A 21,911-nucleotide genomic window follows, 5' to 3' on the forward strand; every position below is an offset into this window, starting at 1 on the left:
AATCTACTGCAAGTCTTGGGAGAAAAGAGATTCCAGAAATGTTAGCCCTGCCTTGCTACTGACCCATGGTAATGTGTGTTACCAGATTTTCTGACACTAACACAAACACAATACTGACCATCGTCTTCATGATATCAGGGCTGCCTCAATAGCTGCAAAACATATTTCTAGATGCCTTCAACAGTTCTTATCTTTTCTTGAATTTCTAGAGATTTTATTGTCAGCTATTATGTTTCTCTGAAAATCTCCCAGATGTTAGGGCCAGAATCTTGTCTATTCATGGAGAAGGTAGACAGGAGAAGGAAGATGAGGCCACAGAACCCTTCTGCTGTGACAAAAAAATGACATCTTGGAAAGGTCATTCTGGAAAGACCTGTTACTTTTTTTCCTATTTAATAGACCTATTTTGGTCTATTAAAAGAACAAAACAGAAGTATTTGGTCTGTAACTATTCTTTGGGAGAGTGTACACAGTAAATGCACTTTACTTCCAAAGTATAATGTATAGTTATAATGGGTGGAAGAAAAGGCAACAAGCTAATTAATTCAGAAACTTAGGAATGTGAAACAGGATATCAAAAACAATAATAACTTAGCATCATGACACGCAGATACACCCATCCTATTTGGTGTCATCTATCTACTAGAGAGTAGGGAAGATTTATAGTGGGATCCAGACAGCTTAGTCAACGAGCCAGGCTTAATTATATGAGGTTAAACAAGAACTGTGCCAGGTCTTGTACTTGGGTTGCCATAACCCTAGAGTAAGCTACAGACTTCAGGGATGTGTAGTTGGAAAGCTGCAGCTTGGAAAGGGACCTGGATATATTGCTTGATAGTCAGCTAAATATGTGCCCAGGTGGCCAAGAAGGCCAATGGCATCCTAGCTTGTATTAGAAATGCTGTGCCCACCAGAAACAGGGAGGTGATTGTGCTCCTGTACTCAGCACTGGTGAGGACACACTTCAAGTATTATGTGCAGTTCTGTGCCACTCACTATAGGAAGCACACTGAAGTGCTGGAGCGTGTCCAGAGAAAGGCAACCAGGCTCATGAAGGACCTAGAGCAAGAGTCCTACTGGAGTACCTGAAGGGGCTCAGGTTGTTCAGTCTGAAGAAAAGGAGGCTGAGAAGGGATTGTATTTCTGTCTATAACTAGCTGAAAGGAGGTTGAAGTGAAGAGGGGGGCAGCCTCTTCTCTTTGGTGGCAAGCGACAATGACTAGGGTAAATGGGTGCAAACTGCACCAGGTGAGATTTAGGCTGGATATTAAGGAATGTTTCTTCACAGAAAGGTCTATCAAACATTGGATTGGTCTGCCCAGGGCAGTGGTGGAGTCACCACCCCTGGAGGTGTTTAAAAAGTATGTGAATCTGGTGCTTAGGGATATGGTTTAGTGGTGACCTTGCATTGCTGGGTTAAAGGTTGGACTAGATGATCTGAAGGTCTCTTCTAACTAAAGATATTTCAATTTCTTCAAAAGTAGATTTTATTGTACCTAAAATGACTTGCAAATTATTAAGGTTCATTTTTACAAAGTCAGTATTTCTCAGTTTGAAAGTAACATGAAAGTGGGATTTAGATCCTCTAGCTTTAGTCACGAAATGGTTAGTCTTGACATTTAACTAGCCATCTGGATTATTTCCACAGGAAAGAAAAAAAAACCATCATCCATGAATAGTTTATACAAATTATATTAGATGTCTGAGGCACAGGCAAGATGGATCAATGACTATCTTACCTCTTGAGTGGAGCAAATAAGTGAGATGAATCTCATCATATCTTTGAAGAAGAGGCCTTCTATTTTGTTTTGGTTTTTAAACAGACATATTTTTTCATTAGCCTCTTCATCCCTGTACTGATTCCTGGTATCAGATCGATAAATATGCTGTCATCCTTAAATTCTCTATTCAATATGACCCAGTGACTGTTTCTGTCATTACAAGAATTCACAAGATGAATGTATGTATCTGCGTCAGCATCAGTCACAGCCCAACGGGTCTTCAAATAGCTTTAGCATTTGACAGAAAGAGAAAAAGCTGCAAGAGTGGTGCAGCTCAGTGGTGAATGAACACAAAATATATTTGCATTCCTGAAAGATTAAATCCAAACACTGATTTCCATGTTTCCACCTTTAAACCAACAGTTTGCAATTGCTCATTCATTAACAATACAACTTTAGTCCTCTTCACGCACAGACACTACAAAATCAACTAAGGTCAGGATATATGTTTATGTGATTTTCCCTCTTTATATTTTAGTTGTTTAACCATATTAGTATATTTTTTTGCCCATTAGTCTTTGTTTGATTAAAACAGTACATAGAAAAATAATTTCATCCTCAGACAAGTATAATAAAGTTTTGAAGCTAAATTCTGATGATAGGTAATCACGTCTGAAACTTCAGTTTTCATAGATTCAATAAGGTTGGAAAATCCCCAAAGATCATCAAGTCCAACCTATCACCCAACACCTCATGACTACTAAACCATGGCTTCAAGTGCGACATCCAATCCCCTCTTGAACACTTCTAGTGACAGTGACTCCACCACCTCCTTGGGCAGCCCATTCCAATGGCTAACAATGGACAGAAGGAGAGGGCACAGTCTCAAGCTGTGCCAGGGGAGGTTTAGGCTGGATGTTAGAAAGAAATTCTTCACAGAAAGTGATTGGCCATTGGAGTGGGCTGCCCAGGGGGGTGGTGGAGTGTTTAAAAAGAGACTGGATAAGGCACTTATTGCCGTGGTTTAGTTGATTAGATGGTGTTGGGTGATAGGTTGGACTTGATGATCTCAAAGGTCTTTTCCAACCTGGTTAATTCTGTATTCTGCTTCTGGAGAACAAGTGTCCATCATGACAGGACCTGATAGACATGTTCATGAAGACTCAGTAACAAAGTAAGTGATCAGAAGAATGCTAAAGAAGCTATTTGCACTGTCCCATATTAGGTATTTCTTAGGCAGCTAAAGGTTTTGTTGGCAAGCAAAGATGGTGTAGCTGGAGAAAACTGATGAAGCTTCTACCTTTTCCTGCCCATTCTAACAAATGAGAGAACAGTTTTCTGGACTCTTTGTCAATCACTTCCTTATTGCAGGTAAAATTCAGTTATTTTTTTTTCCCATCAGAAAACTGCACCATAAACTCTTGTTACTCATTATTTGATTAATGTCTATTTCAGAAGTCCCTACAGCAAGAGTGGAGTACAGATGGAGGCTGGCCACCCATCTGAGTTAAAGCGTTCCCACCTATCAATCAGTGTCTGTAGTTTATAACAGGATGTCTTAAGGGAAAGTGGTATCAGTGATATCCTACTGTAAAAAGCTGAGAGGTTCAGAAATGGATTAATGAGCATATCAGGAGTCCATCAAGTGAAAGCAAGATAAAGAGATGAGTATACCATTCTTAGACAAGCTCTCACCACTCATCCATCAGCGCCTTACGTTAGCAAATGAGTCATTTCACTTTCCATCTTCTGTCAATGCAGAAAAAAGACTTCTCTAAGGATGAACCTGAACTGGAGTCTAGCTAACTCAGCTGCACTCATCTGGAGCTCATTTATTTCCTTTGATAAATAGGAAGATTGCAAACTTGCCTAATTTAAACCCATAAGTTAGACTTTGTGAATACTCCTTAAAAACAAATGAAAAGTCCTTTGAAATCTTAGTAAAGTCTGTTGAATGGAGACAAGTTTCACAAGTTACTGAGCGGCTATGCATTACACCTATTCTACAGGAAATACAGTGAACAGCATGTTTCAGGCAATATACACCCCAGCTTTTCCTGAAGAAATACAAAAGCGTGACAGACACCTGGCAAAGGGCTGAAGCTTGCTAGAAGTGGATAAAGATTGGCTTGGTGCCTCTCAGGCATTAACCAGCACTGCCATGCCCAGGCTCATATGCTACTTTGGTGTGGTTCTGTGGGCTTAGCCCTCCAATAATGAGAACTGACCACAGTGCATCCTTGACCTAGCCCTGCTACACAGATGTTTCCAGATGGTCTCCCTGCAGCAAGTTGCCTGGCAGGTGAATCCTCTCCCCTTGGAATAGGACTCCCTCTAAGTCTATTTCAATAAACTGAGTGAGTCCTCCCCATCCCTTTGTGTAATGTAGTGGTTTGGAAATTTACCACCACATTAACAAAAGCTCAGCTCACTCAGTCGGGAAGCAAATGGAAGCTATATTTACAAGCAAAACCTACACTCTACAATGGAATGCAATGGATATGTACAAATACACAGTATTTACAATATTATACAGGTATTTACAGTCAGAAAACAGCATGGAAAACCCCCTGGACCCCTTCTGGTATCCCAGAAGGAGCAGGGAAATGGCTCCACTCTCCCCCAACCCACTCCCCCTTTCCTCTATAATTAGAAGAAAAAGAGAAACCTTTATTAGAATTACAATAAACCAAACCAGGTTGGAAGAGACCTTCAAGATTATCGTGTCCAACCCATCAACCAATCCAACCCACCCAAACAGCTAACCCATTGCACCAAGCACCCCATCAAGTCTCCTCCTGAACACCTTCAATGACGGCGACTCCACCACCTCCCCGGGCAACCCATTCCATAGCGCAATCACTCTTTCTGTATAGAACTTCTTCCTAACATCCAACCTGAACCTCCCCTGGCACAGCCTGAGACTGTGTCCTCTTGTTCTGGTACTGGGTGCCTGGGAGAAGAGACCATCATCCGCCTGTCTACAACCTCCCTTCAGGTAGTTGTAGAGAGTGATAAGGTCACCTCTGAGTCTCCTCTTCTCCAGGCTGAGCAACCCCAGCTCCCTCAGTCTTTCCTCATAGGGCTGTGCTCCAAACCCCTCACCAACTTTGTTGCTCTTCTCTGGACTCGTTCCAGCAAGTCAACATCCTTCCTAAACTGAGGGGCCCAGAAAAGATGTTAGGGGAACCATTAGCTCAAAGCATCATTAGTATCCTTATCTTGAGGTCAGTGGCGATACAACTTCTCTCCAGCCAAGCAGAGCAGAAGCAGCAGATAGAGAAGGAAGGAAAGAAGTGGGATGTGTGCGATTGCTAGGGGTACCAATGAAATTCATTTAGAATAATCTTTTGTTTTCCTTTTACACCCAACAGTGAATTGTTTATATTTCTCCACTTTCTCTGCTTGAAATCTGCAGCTAACTTTTAAAGGCATAGCCTGAAACTGTCAGACTTCGGAAAGTATGTATTTTGGGTACCCATGAGCAGAAGGTTTCCCCTCTATGAGTGAAAGAATGCACATTTTCACAGTATCACAGAATCACCAAGGTTGGAAGAATCCTCAAAGATCATCAAGTCCAACCTGTCACCACAGACCTCATGACTAAGCCATAGCACCAAGTGCAACGTCCAATCCCCTCTTGAACACCTCCAGGGATGGTGATTCCACCACCTCCCTGAGCAGCACATTCCAATGGCTAACGACTCTCTCAGTGAAGAACTTTCTCCCTACCTTGAGCCTAAACTTCCCCTGGTGCAGCTTGAGACTCTGTCCTCTTGTTCTGGTTCTGGTTGTCTGGAAGAAGAGACCAACCCCCACCTGGCTACAACCTCCCTTCCGGTAGTTGTAGAGAGCAATAAGGTCTCCCCTGAGCCTCCTCTTCTCCAGGCTAAGCAACCCCCGCTCCCTCAGCCTGTCCTCATAGGGCTTATGCTCCAAACCCCTCCCCAGCTTTGTTGTCCTTCTCTGGACACATTCCAGCAACTCAACATCTTTCCTAAACTGAAGGGCCCAGAATAATTTAATGCATTCACCTTTCACAGATATTCTAAGAACTATTAAATTAAAGAAATTGGTAAGCCAATGCAAGCTGAAAATATGCTTTTTCCCAACCTCGTTTCACAATGACTGGCACAACTGCGGATGTGCAGGAGTGAGAAAAGTTGACTAGACAACAGAAATTCCTGCCTGGCAGCTGAAAGTAAATGAAGGCAAGCCCCTACTACCCCACCCTACATCTACTCACATGCTACAGAAATAATACAGCAGTACCCAATTTATACACCTCAAGGCCAGAACGGTGCCATTGCCTTACATGATTTCTGCTAAACTGCCAGCAGCTGTTTCTCCTCAGTATCAGAGAATATTAGTGAGCCTTAAGGACTCCTTCCCACAAGGTGTTACAGAGAGGAGTACACTGCCTGGGTCTTGCAGGCACTTTCTCTCTACAGTTTTGTTTCATGATATAAAAGATGTGGAGAGTTTAAGCCATAATATGGTGAGTTTAACAATCACCTCAAGCACCAGTATTTGTCACAGAATAATTGTCCACACATGGTATGCAAACAAAGTCTTTGGTAATGCAAGGCAGACATAGCTCTTTATGACATATTTCAACTGTTGATTATAGGGTTTTATTTTGTCTTTCTGTTTTTCCAAAGATCAAAATTAAGGGCACCAATAAATACTGTACTTCACTAGCAGGTAGCATAGCTTGAAGTACCTTTTATAATATTTGAAGTGAAACATCATGCCTAAGATATTTTGAAAAACAACAACTGAAACTACTTTGATTTTTTTTTCTGTTGAGTGGTTTATCAAAAGGAGGACTCAGTTATTTCTGTAATAAACTCTTGATTTATCAAGCTTATCAATAACCTGTGAATGAGAGGTTCAACAGACCTTATGGGTTCATTTTAAAATGAAAGTCAATTTCTTATGCAGTCATTTATTCTTCATCAGTAGTCATCCTTTACAGACAAGCATGGCATTTCACATAAATCATTTGTACTTTTTCTCTGGTCACTGTTGCTACATTTCCAGTTGTCAGACAAATTGTTTAAACAGTGTCTGGTTTTACCTTATACTTTGGGTTAACAGAAATAGAAAGTCCGCCTTACCACTAGTCTACTGGATATAGATCCTGCTGTAGTAGGGCTGAAAAACAGTTTGATGCATTTGGAGAGATGAATAGAATAGAATAGAATAGAATAGAATAGAATAGAATAGAATAGAATAGAATAGAATAGACCAGACCAGGTTGGAAGAGACCTTCAAGATCATCTGCCCAATTTATCATCCAACATCACCTAATCAAATAACCATTGAACCAAGCACTCCATCAAGTCTCCTCCTAAACACCTCCAATGATGGTGACTCCAACATCTCCCCAGGCAGCACATTCCAATGGGCAATCACTCTCTCTGGGTAGAATTTCTTCCTAACATCCAGTCTGAACCTCCCCTGGTGCCTCTTGAGACTGTGTCCTCTTGTTCTGGTGCTGGCTGCCTGGGAGAAGAGACCAGGCCCCATCTGGCTACTACCTCCCTTCAGGTAGTTGTAGAGAGCAAGAAGGTCTCCCCTGAGACTCCTCTTCTCCAGGCTAAGCAACCCCAGCTCCCTCAGCCTCTTCTCACAGGGCTTGTGCTCCAAACCCCTCACTAACTTTGTTGCCCTTCTCTGCACTCATTCTAGCAAGTCAGTCTCCTTCCTAAACTGAGGGGCCCAGAACTGGACACAGGACGCAAGATGTGGCTTAACCAATGCTGAGTACAGGGCAGAATGACCTCCCTGTTCCTTCTGGCCACACTGTTCCTGATACAGGCCAGAATGCCATTGGCCTTCTTGGCTGCCTGGGCGCACTGCAGGCTCATGTTCAGCCTACTGCCAACCAGTACCCCAGGTCCCTTTCTACCTGGCCACTCTCCAGCCACTCTGACCCCAGTCTGTAGCACTGCATGAGGTTGCTGTGGCCAATGTGCAGAACCCGGCACTGTCAGGAAAAAAATAATAATGAGGGAATGCCCAAAAAAATAATGAAAATAAAATGAAGGAGAAAATGGAGAACTTTTTTCCCCCACAAGTTTTCTTTCTTTTCTGTTCTTTTTTTTATGCAGAAATGTCATATCAATTCTTTATTGCATCCAAAACTCAGATGAGTTGTGGATTTTTCCTCTGAAGTTTCATGGGATTCTGGGTAGTTCACTTATTGGAAAATCTTTACCCTGTTTCCATTTGAGATTATGTGTAATAATCCCAGCTATATGTGCATTAGGCTCTTGCCTAGAGCAACAGATTCTCATGTGATTTATAAGAGCCTCAGGAAAGGTTTTCAGCGTACTTTGGCTGAGGCAGCTTCTGGAAAAGTTGGAGTGTTGTTATTTCCACCTTGCTAGATAATAGGATGCTGAAAGTGCTGGGAAGAAAAGTGCATCTGCTGCTGTATATTGCTGCAGAGTTTGGAGAAATGTGGAAAGACAGCAGGTTGCCAAGAAATGAAGTTTGCTGCAAGGAGCAAATGACAAATTGTGAGGATATGAAGGTGCATGCAAAATTTCTGAGCCAAGAGAGGCGTTCTGTGAGCCCCGAGTAACTGTCACTGAATTGCTCACCCCATCACAGTCCTCATGGAGGGATAAAAGTTATAAATCTAAGCCTTCTTCTGCGGGCAAAACTTTCAGATTGAATTTTTCTGTCTGGATGATTGTTCTAATTACCGAACTAGTAGGCACTATTAGGTAATACTATGCTGAGTGTTCAGAGTGGGTGTGTCATCTGTAAACAGGTGATCAGTTCCTGGCCCCATCCTGTTCAATATCGTTATCGATGATCTGGATGAGGGGATTGAGTTCATCATCAGTAAATTTGCAGACGACACCAGCTTGGGAGCAGGTGTTGATCTGTTAGAAGGTAGGAGAGCTCTGCAGAGGGACCTTGACAGGCTGAGCAGATGGGCAGAGTCCAACATGATGGCATTCAGCAAGTCCAAGTGTCAGGTGCTGTACTTTGGTCACAACAACCCCATGCAGCGTTACAGGCTGGGGTCTGAGTGGCTGGACAGCAGACAGAAAGGGACCTAGGGGTACTGACTGACAGCTGGCTGAACACGAGCCAGCAGAGTGTCCAGTTGTGCAAGAAGGCAAACGGCATCCTGGCCTGTATCAGGAACAGTGTGACCAGCAGGAGCAGGGAAGTCATTGTGCCCCTGTACTCAGCACTGGTTAGGCCACACTTTGAGTACTGTGTCCATTTCTGGACACCGCAGTTTAAGAAGGACATTGAGACACTTGATTGTGTCCAGAGAAGGGCAACAAGGCTGGGGGAGCTGGGGTTGTTTAGCCTGGAGAAGAGGGGACTCAGGGGAGACCTTATAGCTCTCTACAACTACCTGAAGGGAGGTTGTAGCCAGGAGGGTGTTGGTCTCTTCTCCCAGGCAACCAGCACCAGAACAAGAGGACACAGTCTCAAGCTGCACCAGGGGAAGTTTAGGCTGGATGTTAGGAAGAAGTTCTTTGTAGAGAGAGTAATTGGCCATTGGAATGGTCTGCCCAGGGAGGTGGTAGCGTCACCATCCTTGGAGGTGTTCAAAAAGAGATTCGAGGTGGCACTAGTAGTGGCACTGGTAGTCTTGAGGTACTGGATGACAGGTTGGACTTGATGATCTCTGAGGTCTTTTCCAACCTTATTGATTCTATGATTCTATGATTGTATGATAAAAGCAGTTTCATCAACAGGTTTTATCCCAGAAATTACCATCTCATATATATACACACATAGTGTGGGGCACAACCCAGATTTCAGACCTTTTTTTGTATGAGCTGTTGAAAGATATGTAGGCCTCTTTGATCAGCATGCTGTTTGTTAGTAAAGCTGTAATTCATTCCCTTTACTCTATGGGGAAAACAGGACCTAGTGTAGATTCGTAACTTCTGGGAACTAGGCTTGCTAACAGAAGCATTATGCTTAGACACATTTTCACAATCAAATAAGAAAATCATGTTAAACTTCTGCATTTTACATCTGCTGATGCAGAACATTTTAACAGAAAAAAACCCACACATAATCATAGTACAAATTTGTACAGTGAAATAGATTTGACCTCTAACAGATGCATTTCAATTTCATTCAGCAGTTGTGACATTGAACTCATGAGCTCTTTCTGTCCTCTCATCATGTTGCTTGGGTTTCGATGGGAACTTTTGTGTTGGTTTGTTAGGGGTTTTGGGTTTTGATTGTTTGTGGGGTTTCTCTTTGTGCTTCGTTTGTTTGGTTTGTAATATGAAATATAGGCAAAGGTTATAGCTTCTGAAATTGATGCTTGAACTCACTATATGTACACTCATGCAAAAAGCATTCAAACAATCATGTCAGATTAGCAGAAAGGCAATAAAGAAAAGCAATTATCAGTGTAAATAAAATCTTTTCTCTTTTACTTTCAGTGTTAGCTCATACCAGAGTCAATAAACGTTAGCTCTTCAGTTGGGATCTTTACGTAAGTCATTTGAAATGTCTTGAAGGGAAAATTCAATATCATCCTACTTAAACAGGTTCCCCCAAATACTCCTAGCTTAAAACTGTATGGTTTAATAAATACAAAGCACAGGGAGAGTCTTAATTTTGTTTTCAGTGCAATCACCATTTTTCTTTTGTGCTAATATGTGCTTCTCTAGGATTACCTGGAGTAAACTAACTTCCAGTGGAATGAAAGGCCTGGAGTTCTTACCCATCTCTGGAAGTTACCAGTTATTGTACTTTCTGATTAGAATACCAGGAGCTATCTGAAATACAGGAAACCTAAAATCAATGAGTGTTTTTAAAGCTGGAGAGCTGCCAAACAGAAAGGGATCTGGGGGTACTGACTGACAGCCAGCTGAACATGAGCCAGCTGTGTGCCCAGGTGGCCAAGAAGGCCAATGGCATCCTGGACTGCATCAGGAATAGTGTGGCCAGCAGGAGCAGGGAAGTCATTGTGCCCCTGTACTCAGCACTGGTTAGGCCACACCTTGAGTCCTGCGTCCACTTCTGGGCCCCTCAATTTAAGAAGGACACTGAGACTCCTAAATGTGTCCAGAGAAGGGCAACAAGGCTGGGGAGAGACCTCGAACACAAGCCTGTCAGGAGAGGCTGAGGGAGCTGGGATTGTTTAGCCTGGAGAAGAGGAGGCTCAGGGGAGACCTTCTTCCTCTCTGCAACTACCTGAAGGGAGGTTGTAGCCAGGAGGGTGTTGGTCTCTTCTCCCAGGCAACTAGCAACAAGAGGACAGAGTCTCAATCTGCACTAGGGGAAGTTTAGCCTTGAGGTGAGGAGAAAGTTCTTCACAGTGAGAGTTGTTAGGCATTCGAATGTGCTGCCCAGATAGGTGGTGGAGTCACCATGCTTGGAGGTGTTCAAAAAGAGATTGGACGTGGCACTTGAATCCATGGTTTAGTAGTCATGAGGTGTTGGGTGACAGGTTGGACTTGACGATCTTTGAGGTATTTTCCAACCTTATTGATTCTATGATTCTAACTGACCATCCCAAAGGTCACAAAGTATATATGAGGTAAATTCAAGCTGTTACAATTCACTTTACATTACTCATTCTGGAACCACGCTGAATATTCTGCAAAGAGAGATGTACAAGGAAGAAATAAAACCTCTTCCACTTCTGATTACTGCCTTTTAAAAACCCCTATTAATTAGAAAGCATAATTTATTTGTGTTAGGAGGCATTTTTCTTCCCTATGTGTAACTGCAGGCCAAGAGAAGATATGCATATATTTGAAACATTCCCATTATTGATGATTTGTGCTTCAAGAGTACTTCACCAAAAAGAGCATTTAAAATGCATTCTGTAGGTAAATAATGTAACACAATCACACAACTTAATTTTGTTAATTTAATACTTAATTCATTTCACTCTAGTTATTCAGTCTGCCTCCAGCACTTTTCTGGTTTTAAGCAGTCAGTTTTAATAGGAAGAATATCTCTGTTTCATCAAAAATGTCTTCAGGATAGTAGTCAGAAAAGAGTGGGAAAATATTACCCAGACGTTCATAAACAATGTAAAATCCACACAGGATGTTGTGCTTCATAATTTATTTCCTCCTCTCACATCAAAACAGGGCAGAGATAGAGCCAGTACTGTTCACCCTGCCACAAGATGCTGTCTGCACTTCTTCTTATTCATCAAACTTGACCAACTTTAGGCTCTCTGATCTCTTCCCAGTGCTTCCAATCCTTGTAGGTGTCAGTAGCCAGTCACAGTGATTCTTGATGAGGGAAGGGAAAGTAAAGCCTGTTTCACATCAGAACATCTTCAGCAGATCGTACTTCATGTTTTGGTGAGTTGATGAGTGGTGCACAGAGAGCAATTAGTGTCTGAATTGAGCTACATGGGGATAACAACAGGCGATTACCCTATTTAACAGCTGTTAAGTGGTGTTAATTGCTGGCTACAGACCACAAGCTGAGCAGTTCTAGGCAAACTGTACCAACAGAACAAAACAAACAGATGATGTAGGGAGAAAATGGGTCTGAAGAACCTTCTATTAATTCAAAATATGCACAGGTCTGGAGATGTTATATGCAATGGTGGTGTGAGCTATTTGTAGTAAACACTTTACTAAATCCAACTGCTTCCTGAATTGTCTGTGAATAGACAGCAATTTCTATTAACTTCTCTGTTATTCACAGGCCTTTAATGAATGGTTTCTGTGAACATACCTTTTGCCTAGGGTTTTCTCCATCAAGGCTGGTTTCTGATAACCTCATTCTAACTGAGCGGTGCCTTGATGTCTGTGAAACAGAATAAAGAATAAGGTACCCTCAGAAGCTAGCCCTAGGTAGTAATAAATAACATAGCAGAACAGAATATGTAGCATAACATATAACATAACAGTTTAGAAATTATATATATTAAACTATGAAGTAATATAAGGTAATTGTATAGCAATAATCAGCTAATTATCTCTACAAATAAGAAAATATCTCTAAATGAAATCACACAGAAATTTTTTTTCACTCAGAAATGTTGAAAATCATGAACCTCATGAGGTTCAACAAGACCAAGTGCAGGGTCCTGCATCTGGGTCGAGGCAATGCCAGGTACAAATACAGGCTGGGCAGTGACTGACTGGAAAGCAGCCCTGATGAGAGAGACTTGGGGGTGCTGGTGGACAAAAAGCTCAACATGAGTTCTCAGTGTGCAGAAGTGTGGCCAGTAGGGCAAGGGAGGTGATTCTCTCCCTCTACTCAGCTCTGGTCAGACCCCACCTGGAGTACTGTGTCCAGTTCTGGAGCCCCTATTACAAGAGGGATATGGAGGTGCTGGAAGGTGTCCAGAGAAGGGCCAGGAGGATGATCAGAGGGCTGGAGCACCTCTCCTATGAGGACAGACTGAAGGAGTTGGGGCTGTTCAGTCTGGAGAAGAGAAGCCTCCGAGGTGACCTAATTGTGGCCCTCCAGTATCTGAAGGGGGCCTACAGGAAGGCTGGGGAGGGACTGCTCAGGATCTCAGGTAGTGATAGGACTAGGGGAGATGGAATGAAGCTGGAGGTGGGGAGATTCAGGCTGGAGGTGAGGAGGAAGTTCTTCCCCATGAGAGTGGTGAAGCCCTGGAATGGGTTGTCCAGGGAGGTAGTTGAGGCCCCATCCCTGGGGGTGTTTAAGCCCAGGCTGGCTGAGGCTCTGGCCAGGCTGATGTAGTGTGGGGTGTCCCTGCCCATGGCAGGGGGGTTGGAACTAGCTTATCCTTGTGGTCCCTTCCAACCCTGACTGATACTATGATACTATGAAATCACTGGGAAACTCTAGACAAAAGATCTTAGAGATGTTTTGAGATTCATTTTTTAATGCTTGCAGTTCTCTTACTACAAGCACTCAGTAATCAGAGAGTAGTATATGACCAGTAGTGCTGGTCATTGTCAACATTGCATTGTCTAATAGCATGTTTTAGATTTTACATGGCAGACAGAGGTTCACTTGCTTGGAAAGTATGGTACTGATGTTAGCAAGGGTCTGAATGCTGTTAAGATATTTGTGAATCATGGAAGTGATCACAGAAGAAAGTAATTTGAGAGTTTTGTAGGTCTCAAAACATCACTAGTGTAAGAAAAACACAGCAGAAAAGAGAAGGAAAAAAGGATATTTCACAAATGAACTCTGAATGCCCATCTGAAATGATTATTTATGATAAAATACACACACAAAAAAGCTGTCAGTAGATGTGCCAGATAACAGCAAAGCAGTGGCATTACTGATCTGCTAAATGCTTCATGCTGGTTACATTTCCAGGTGTGAATCAATAAGCAGGGCCCACTGCCATCTGTCTACACAACAGACTCAGGCTACCAGCACCAGAACAAGAGGACACAGTCTGAAGCTGTGCCAGGGGAAGTTTAGGCTCGAGGTGAGGAGAAATTTCTTCACCAAGAGAGTCATTAGTAATTGGAATGTGCTGCCCAGGGAGGTGGTAGAGTCATCATCCCTTGAGATGTTCAAGAGGAGATTGGACATGGCACTTGGTGCCATGGTTTACTCATGAGGTCTGTGGTGATGGGTTGGATTTGATGATCCTCGAGGTCTCTTCCAACCTTAGTGATACTGTGACACTGTGACACTGTGATACTGTGACTAGTATGGTCTTGTTTAAACTCCTCCTCAACTTGGTAATTTGGAAACTTTCTCTTGCTTTTCTGGCCTGGTGGGTTTTGTTTGTTGCTTGTTTTTTGTTTGTTTGTTGTTGTGTGGATTTTGTACTTATTTTGAAGGGTGTTATTTTCCCTGAAATTTGTTTGTCTTTCTACACATAAGGATTTCTCCCTGCTTTTACACTGCCATTATAAACCATAATAAAACTCCTTTAATGACACTAAAACCCTTTTCAGTGGACCTCTGTGGAACAAAGTATCTTAGTTTTCAGAAAGTTTTGTAGCCATGAAAGTAACCGAAGCCTCTTTTAGCTAAGAGATGAAATGCCAAACATATTGTCAGAGGTTTTGAAACTGAATTTAAAGTGCATCCTTTCCTTTGTCTAGTAGAGAGTTTTTGAAGGGAAAAAGAGTGTGGGTATGCAATAAACATAGCTTATCTCTAAAGCATGGCATTGAAGCTATGACATAGGATTCTTGGGTGTTTTGAGTGTGAATTTTCTTGAACTGTGAAAAGAGCAATTTTAGACTACATTTAAACTTCATAGAATTTGAATATTTACAGAGAATGGCTTTGAAAGGAAATTAAAAGTTTTCTGAATTCAATAATTTTCATATTATCAGTGGGAAGGTTGTCTCTATACCAGCTTTTTAAAGAGAGCAGAAGACCTGGTGCTGGCAAAATGGCCACTGACAGCAGGAGAATAACCAAGGATTGTGACTCTCAGATTTTAGCTGCACATTATAATTGATTTAGGATCTGAGCTGCTAAACCTTTTAGCCACCGTGTCCCTGGAGAACCTGGTTATAGCTTAGTCCATTCTTTAAACAATGTAGGTTGTAATTTAAATCTACAGCCTGTGTAAACATATGCAAACAGAGAGAGAAGAGGCAAGTAAACTTAATCTTCACTTTTATATGGCTGTATTTTATATGTCATTAAATGTTTGTGTGCTCTGAGACCATTTCAGGGAACATCGAAGCAAGAAAGGGTCATTACCTTCGTATGCAGCACTTTGGTAAATTAATGAAATTCTTGATTCATAGATGTTACAGAACAGCTGCATCCAGAAGCTTGCTAAGGATGAGGCTGTGGTAGCCTCATGCCTCCCAGGTACAACCAGCACCATGGACAAGGTTGTATGCCCAGTAGACGCAGAATAAACCACCCATATGCATATATTCGCAGGCAGCCACACAGACCAACACAGAAACACAGAGCATTCACATAAACACCAGCAGTACCAAAGTCTCATCCTTCCCCCCTTTCCTAGCTGAGCAAGACAAAGACCTTTTAGTGGGGATATAAATGCAGCTATTTGCAACACGGGCAGCTCTTGTAGCTGGGCTGAGACAAACTCCCCAGCTGCTGGCATATGGGCATACAAATCCATGAGGTCACAGCCCCAGTCCAGCTCGGGTACAGACACACTTGCATATGCACACACAAAAACTGGTCTGCCAATGCACCCCACACCTCTCACAAGTCCCCACTCTGCATCCACTACTGTCTAGCTCATCTGGAAGGATCTTTATGTATTATTACAGCCATGCTCATGCTAGTCACTGGCACCGCGAACATACAGACCTCTCTGAGTTCTCGTCCCATCCCCAGGGGCTGTCACGGACACCTGCACACATACCTCTGCAGACAGGACAGAGAGATCCTCACTTGGGAAAATAACTAAAATTAGCATTTGGTGAAAAGACAGGACTCATTGCTCTGGTGAGGCTCAGAGCATGGCCAAGAAAAGAATGGGTGTTTCTGTGAGCTTTGCTAAAGATGCAAAACCATTCTAGCAGCATTCTGGCTGCCTAGGAAATATAATCTAGCTACTCAGAAGATCTTAGAGACATCCCCTTGAAATGCCTGTATTGTAGCAATGAAGGCACGTGAAGTAGGATCTCATTTCAGAAGGTGAGTTACATGTTAACTAAATAATCACCTCCCTGGGCAGCCCATTCCAGTGACCAGTCACTCATCACTGGAGGTGTTTAGGAAGAGACTAGAAGGGGCACTTGGTGCCATGGTTTAGTTGATTAGATAGTGCTGGGTGATAGGTTGGACTCGATGATCTCAAAGGTATTTTCCAACCTGGTCTGGTCTGGTCTATTCTATTCTATTCTATTCTATTCTATTCTATTCTATTCTATTCTATTCTATTCTATTCTATTCTATTCTATTCTATTCTATTCTATTCTATTCTATTCTATCCCATCCCATCCCATCCCATCCCATCCCATCCCATCCCATCCCACTCCACCCCACCCCACCCCACTCCACTCCACTCCACTCTTTTCTTTCTGTGAATAGCTTCTTCCTAACATCCAGTCTAAATCTCCCCTGGTGCAGCTTGAGACTGTGTCCTATTGTTCTGGTGCTGGTTGCCTGACCAACCCCCACCTGGCTACAACCTCCCTTCAGGTAGTTGAAATAGCTGGGAATTAAAAAAGGTCAATGAAAAACTCGATTATGAGTAATTTTTTCTCTCTTCTAAATTTTGCAATAAATAGCAAGCTTTAGTAATGCTACCTCTCAGTCATTTTGTTTACAAAGCCTCTCATTATTACCCACTCTCCCAATGTGCACTTAAAGATTGTGAATTGCATTAGCGTGATTACATTTGCATTAAACACATGGGTTGGTTTTCTTAAAATACAAATGTTTGTCATTTTATGACACACCCCCATGAATTATAAAATGCTGTATAATAAAACTTCACTCAATTTAATAATTACCTGTTGTTATCTGTGGTTAATTAAATATTCAGCACAAACACGTTAATTCTCAAAGTCTCCCTGGCAGACTCTTTTCTCCTGAGTCCTTTTTTCTGCATTTCATTAAGTTACAAGCTCATGGAGTCATAGAATAGAATCAAAGAATCAATAAGGTTGGAAGAGACCTCAAAGATCATCAAGTCCAACCTGTCACCACAGACCTCATGACTACTAAAACATGGCATCAAGTGCCACGTACAATCCTGTCTTGAACACCACCGGGGATGGTGACTCCATCACCTCCCTGGGCATCACATTCCAACAGCTAACTCTTTCTATGAAGAACTTCTTCCTAACATCCAGCTCTGGTGCAGCTTGAGACTGTGTCCTCTTGTTCTGGTGCTGGTTTCCTGGGAGCAGAGACCAACCCCCACCTGGCTACAACCCCCCTTCAAGTATTTGTAGAAAGCAAGAAGATCTCCCTTGAGCCTCCTCTTCTCCAGGCTAAGCAACCCCAGCTCCCTCAGCCTGTCCTCATAGGGTTTGTGCTCCAAAACCATCCCCAGCTTTGTTGTCCTTCTCTGGACACTTTCCAGCAGCTCAACATCTTTCCTAAACTGTGGGGCCCAGATCTGGACACAGGACCCAAGGTGTGGCCTAATCAGTGCTGAGTACAGGAGCAGAATGACCTTCCTGCTCCTGCTGGCCACACTGTTCCTGATACAAGCCAGGATGCCATTGGCCTTCTTGGCTACCTGGGCACACTGCTGAGTCATGTTCAGCTGCTGTCAACCAGTACCCCCAGGTCCCACACCTCGAGTACTGTGTCACACCTCGAGTACTGTGTCCAGTTCTGGGCCCCTCAGTTTAGGAAGGAGGTTGACTTGCTGGAACGAGTCCAGAGAAGAGCAACAAAGTTGGTGAGGGGTTTGGAACACAAGCCCTATGAGGAGAGGCTGAGGGAGCTGGGGCTGCTTAGCCTGGAGAAGAGGAGACTTAGGGGTGACTTTATCACTCTCTACAACTACCTGAAGGGAGGTTGTAGACAGGCTGATGATGGTCTCTTCTCCCAGGCACCCAGTACCAGAACAAGAGGACACAGTCTCAAGCTGCGCCAGGGGAGGTTCAGGTTGGATGTTAGGAAGAAGTTCTATACAGAAAGAGTGATTGCGCTATGGAATGGGTTGCCCGGGGAGGTGGTGGAGTCGCCGTCATTGAAGGTGTTCAGAAGGAGACTTGACGGGGTGCTTGGTGCCATGGGTTAGCTGTTTGGGTGGGTTGGATTGGTTGATGGGTTGGACACGATGATCTTGAAGGTCTCTTCCAACCTGGTTTGGTTTGGTTTGGTTTGGTTTGGTTTGGTCTCTTTCTGCCTGGTCACTCTCCAGCCACTCTGACCCCAGCCTGTAGCACTACATAGGGTTGTTGTGGCCAATGTGTAGAATCTGGCAGTTAGAGGTTTTAAATCTCATGCCCTTGGACTCTGCCCATCTGTCCAGCTTCTTCAAACCACCATACCAGAGTTAAAAGTGGAAATTTTAACATGTATCTATTATTTCTAGCAGGCATATATTAAATTGCTTTGATCATATTTCTTTACTAATCTTCCTCATCTGCTTGAAATGTAACCTCTTAGAACTACTTTTTCCCTCTTTGTTTTCTCAGGAAGTTAGCTTCTATCTTCTATAGCATAATCTTCTGAAGTAGCCTGTATTCTATTTGTCAGTGGTGTACTAAGTGGTGTCAGTGGTGTAATAAGTATCTAAAGATACTTGAAACTATGAGAAATTTCAGGCTTAAAATATCCTGCTCAAAAATAGAAAGTGTGGGAGAATAATTTCTATACTGTTGTACTTTAATTCCCATGAATAAAAAGTCCAGTCTTGCTATCATTTGAGTCAGCAGCAAGGTCCTGAGTGGCTTCAGACAGAATGTATCACTGAAGCAGACAGATCAAGCAACTTATTTTGCCGTCAGAGAAAGAGCACCATTTCCCTTTGCTGCTTCATATCATCTTAACATAGACAACTTCAAGAGGTGTCTCTAGAGGTCATCTCATCACACCCCTGTTGCTCCACGGGCTCTAAAGGAAATTATTTCTAACTTGGGCAGCAATTCTTTTGCCTGCACATAGACATCTACCATAGACACATCATCAGAGAATCACATAATCATAGAATAGCTTAAGTTGGAAGGGACCTTAGAGATCACCTATTCTAGTCTCAACTAGACTTAGTGGCTCAAGGCCTCTTCCAACATGACCCTGAACACCTCCAGGGAAGGGCCATCTGCAGCTACTCTGGGCAACCCATTCCAGAGCCTCACCACTCTCCTACTGAAGAACTTCTTTCTAAGATCCACTTTAACCTACTCTCGCTCATCTTAATGTTATTCCCCCTTGTCCTATTGATAAACACCCTTATGAAAAGTCCCTCTTCAGCTTTCCTGTAGGATCCTGTCAGGTAAGGGAAGGCAGCTTTACAGTCCTCTCAGAGTAATCTCTTCTCCAGGCTGAACAATGCCACCTCTAACAGCCCATCCTCATAGCATCAGTGTTCCAGCCCTTGGGTCATCCTCATGGGCCAGCTCTGAACTTGCTCCATGCGGTATCATATCAAATCAGAAAGGCAAGATGTTTACCTTTGGTCTTCTGTCAGATGCTAGTTGCATTTTGATGTCTTATATATTGTAAGGAAACTGAAAAGAAGCCAATACCTGCATTGAAGCTATAGAAACAACTTTAGATGTCTACATCTGAAACTGGCCAGTGGTAGGCAAAAAATGTTACAAAACTTTCCACTGAGCTCCTATTAGCAATAACTAAAAATAGATCTGTTTCCAAGCTAGTACTTTTATGTACCAGAAAAAGCATTTACAACATATGGCATAATAAAATTCTAATTTTAGTTTAAGTTATTTTTGTTTCATAATTTGTTTAATTTTAAAAGGAACGCCAAAATGAAAAGAAAAAAGAAAAAAAAGAGAGAGAGGGGGGAAAAAAGTTATCTGACAAGCTGAAATGCTGGTTTAGGTATTTCTTTTTTAATCCAGTCAAAATTATTCCAGCACCATTGCCACAACCTCCTTCCCTTCCCCTAAACCGAATGAAACAAATAAAATCAATCCCAATCAGCTGCTGTACAAAGTTCAGGTGATATGCCTGATTTTGCATTTCAAGATGAAGTGTTGTTCTCAAAGCACTGCAATGGATACCAAAAAAACCCCCACAAAAATAACCCCAAAACAAAAAACCTTTGAGAAATTTCATGTTTCATACCTTTTCTGAGCATGAACCACAGCTTCTTTACCTCTCTACCTATTTTGAGCTCCTCCACATCACACTGTTCCCTGTATGTACACCTAGACTAAATTTAATTCCCTGGGTTTAGCCTACTATAATACTACTGCTTTCAGCACATTTAGTGTTGCCTTGTACTGTGCAAATGAAAGGGGAGTCAATCATTATGCTTTTAGAGCCTTCTATTTCTCAGTTGGTAATGATGATCTTTGAGCTTTGTTCTGCAAATGATCATTCATGTGAGTAAAATTAGGCTGTGGCATTGTTAAGTTGCTATGCAAACGTATAACAGTTCTGATTCCTATGTTCCGTTCCACATCCTCATGTCTTCTCAGACAAGTGAATGCTTAGTCACTTTCTGTGAAGTTTTAATGCTCTGCAAAGCCAAACCTTAGATATAGAATAGAATTAACAAGGTTGGAAAAAACCTTCAAGATAATCAAGTCCAACCTATCACCCAACACCATCGAATCAGCTGAACCATGGCACCAAGTGCCTCATCTCCTCTTAAACATCTCCAGTGATGGTGAATCCTCCACCTCCCTGGGCAGCACATTTCAAAGGCCAGTCTCTCTGTGAAGAATTTGTTCCTAACGTCCAGCCTAAACCTCTCTTGGTGCAGCTTGAGACTGTGCCCTCTTGTTCTGGTGCTGCTTGCCTGGGAGAAGAGACCAACCCCCTCCTCGCTACAGCTTCCCTTCAGGTAGTTGTAGAAAGCAAGAAGGTCTCCCCTGAGCCTCTTCTCCAGGCCAAGCAACCCCAGCTCCCTCAGCCTCTCCTCATAGGGCTTGTGCTCCAAACCCCTCCCCAGCTTTGATGCCCTTCTCTGGACATGTTCCAGCAACTCAACATCTTTCCTAAACTGAGGGACCCAAAACTGGACACAGGCTTCAAGGTGTGGCCTAACCAGTGCTGAGTCCAGGGGCACAATGACTTCCCTGCTCCTGCTGGCCACACTATTCCTAATTCAGGCCAGGATGCCATTTGCCTTCTTGGCCACCTAGGCATGCTTCTGGCTCTTAAAGAATTCATTGAAGCAAATCTACCACAGAAACTACATTGGGAGTGAAAGAGTTAGTTGCAGTTAATGTAAGCTTCTGATCTGAGTTTTTTTCCAGCATACCAGCACTGGAAAAGACAATAATATCATCATCAAGACCCATGTGTCTGAGTCTGTTAGCATCTTTCATGTATTATGCAAATCAGATATTTTATTAAATGTTTAAAGGAATTCATTCCCTCTCATATGTTTATACTTTTATTAGCCATACATAAAGGAGCCATTTTCAGTGCAGTCATTAGTGCTGGTTTGTTCCAGCTCTGCTCCACATGTTCTTTCTCCTAGCTTAAATGGCTTGTAGAAAATACACTAAGTCCATAGAATTATGTAGAATTCAGGACCTTAATAACAACAGAGATAAAGCTAAAAATAATAACTTACATTTTGCAGTGGCCATGCCTTAAAGACCCACAGTCAGACCCATGTAAAGCTCTTCTGCACTGATGGATTTTGTACCCTTTGTGGCCAGATTGCAGCACACACGT

Source organism: Melanerpes formicivorus, unplaced genomic scaffold, assembly GCF_026170545.1.
Source record: "Melanerpes formicivorus ecotype bairdi unplaced genomic scaffold, bMelFor1.0.p_v2 SCAF_1, whole genome shotgun sequence".
NCBI classification, from domain to species: Eukaryota; Metazoa; Chordata; class Aves; order Piciformes; family Picidae; genus Melanerpes; species Melanerpes formicivorus.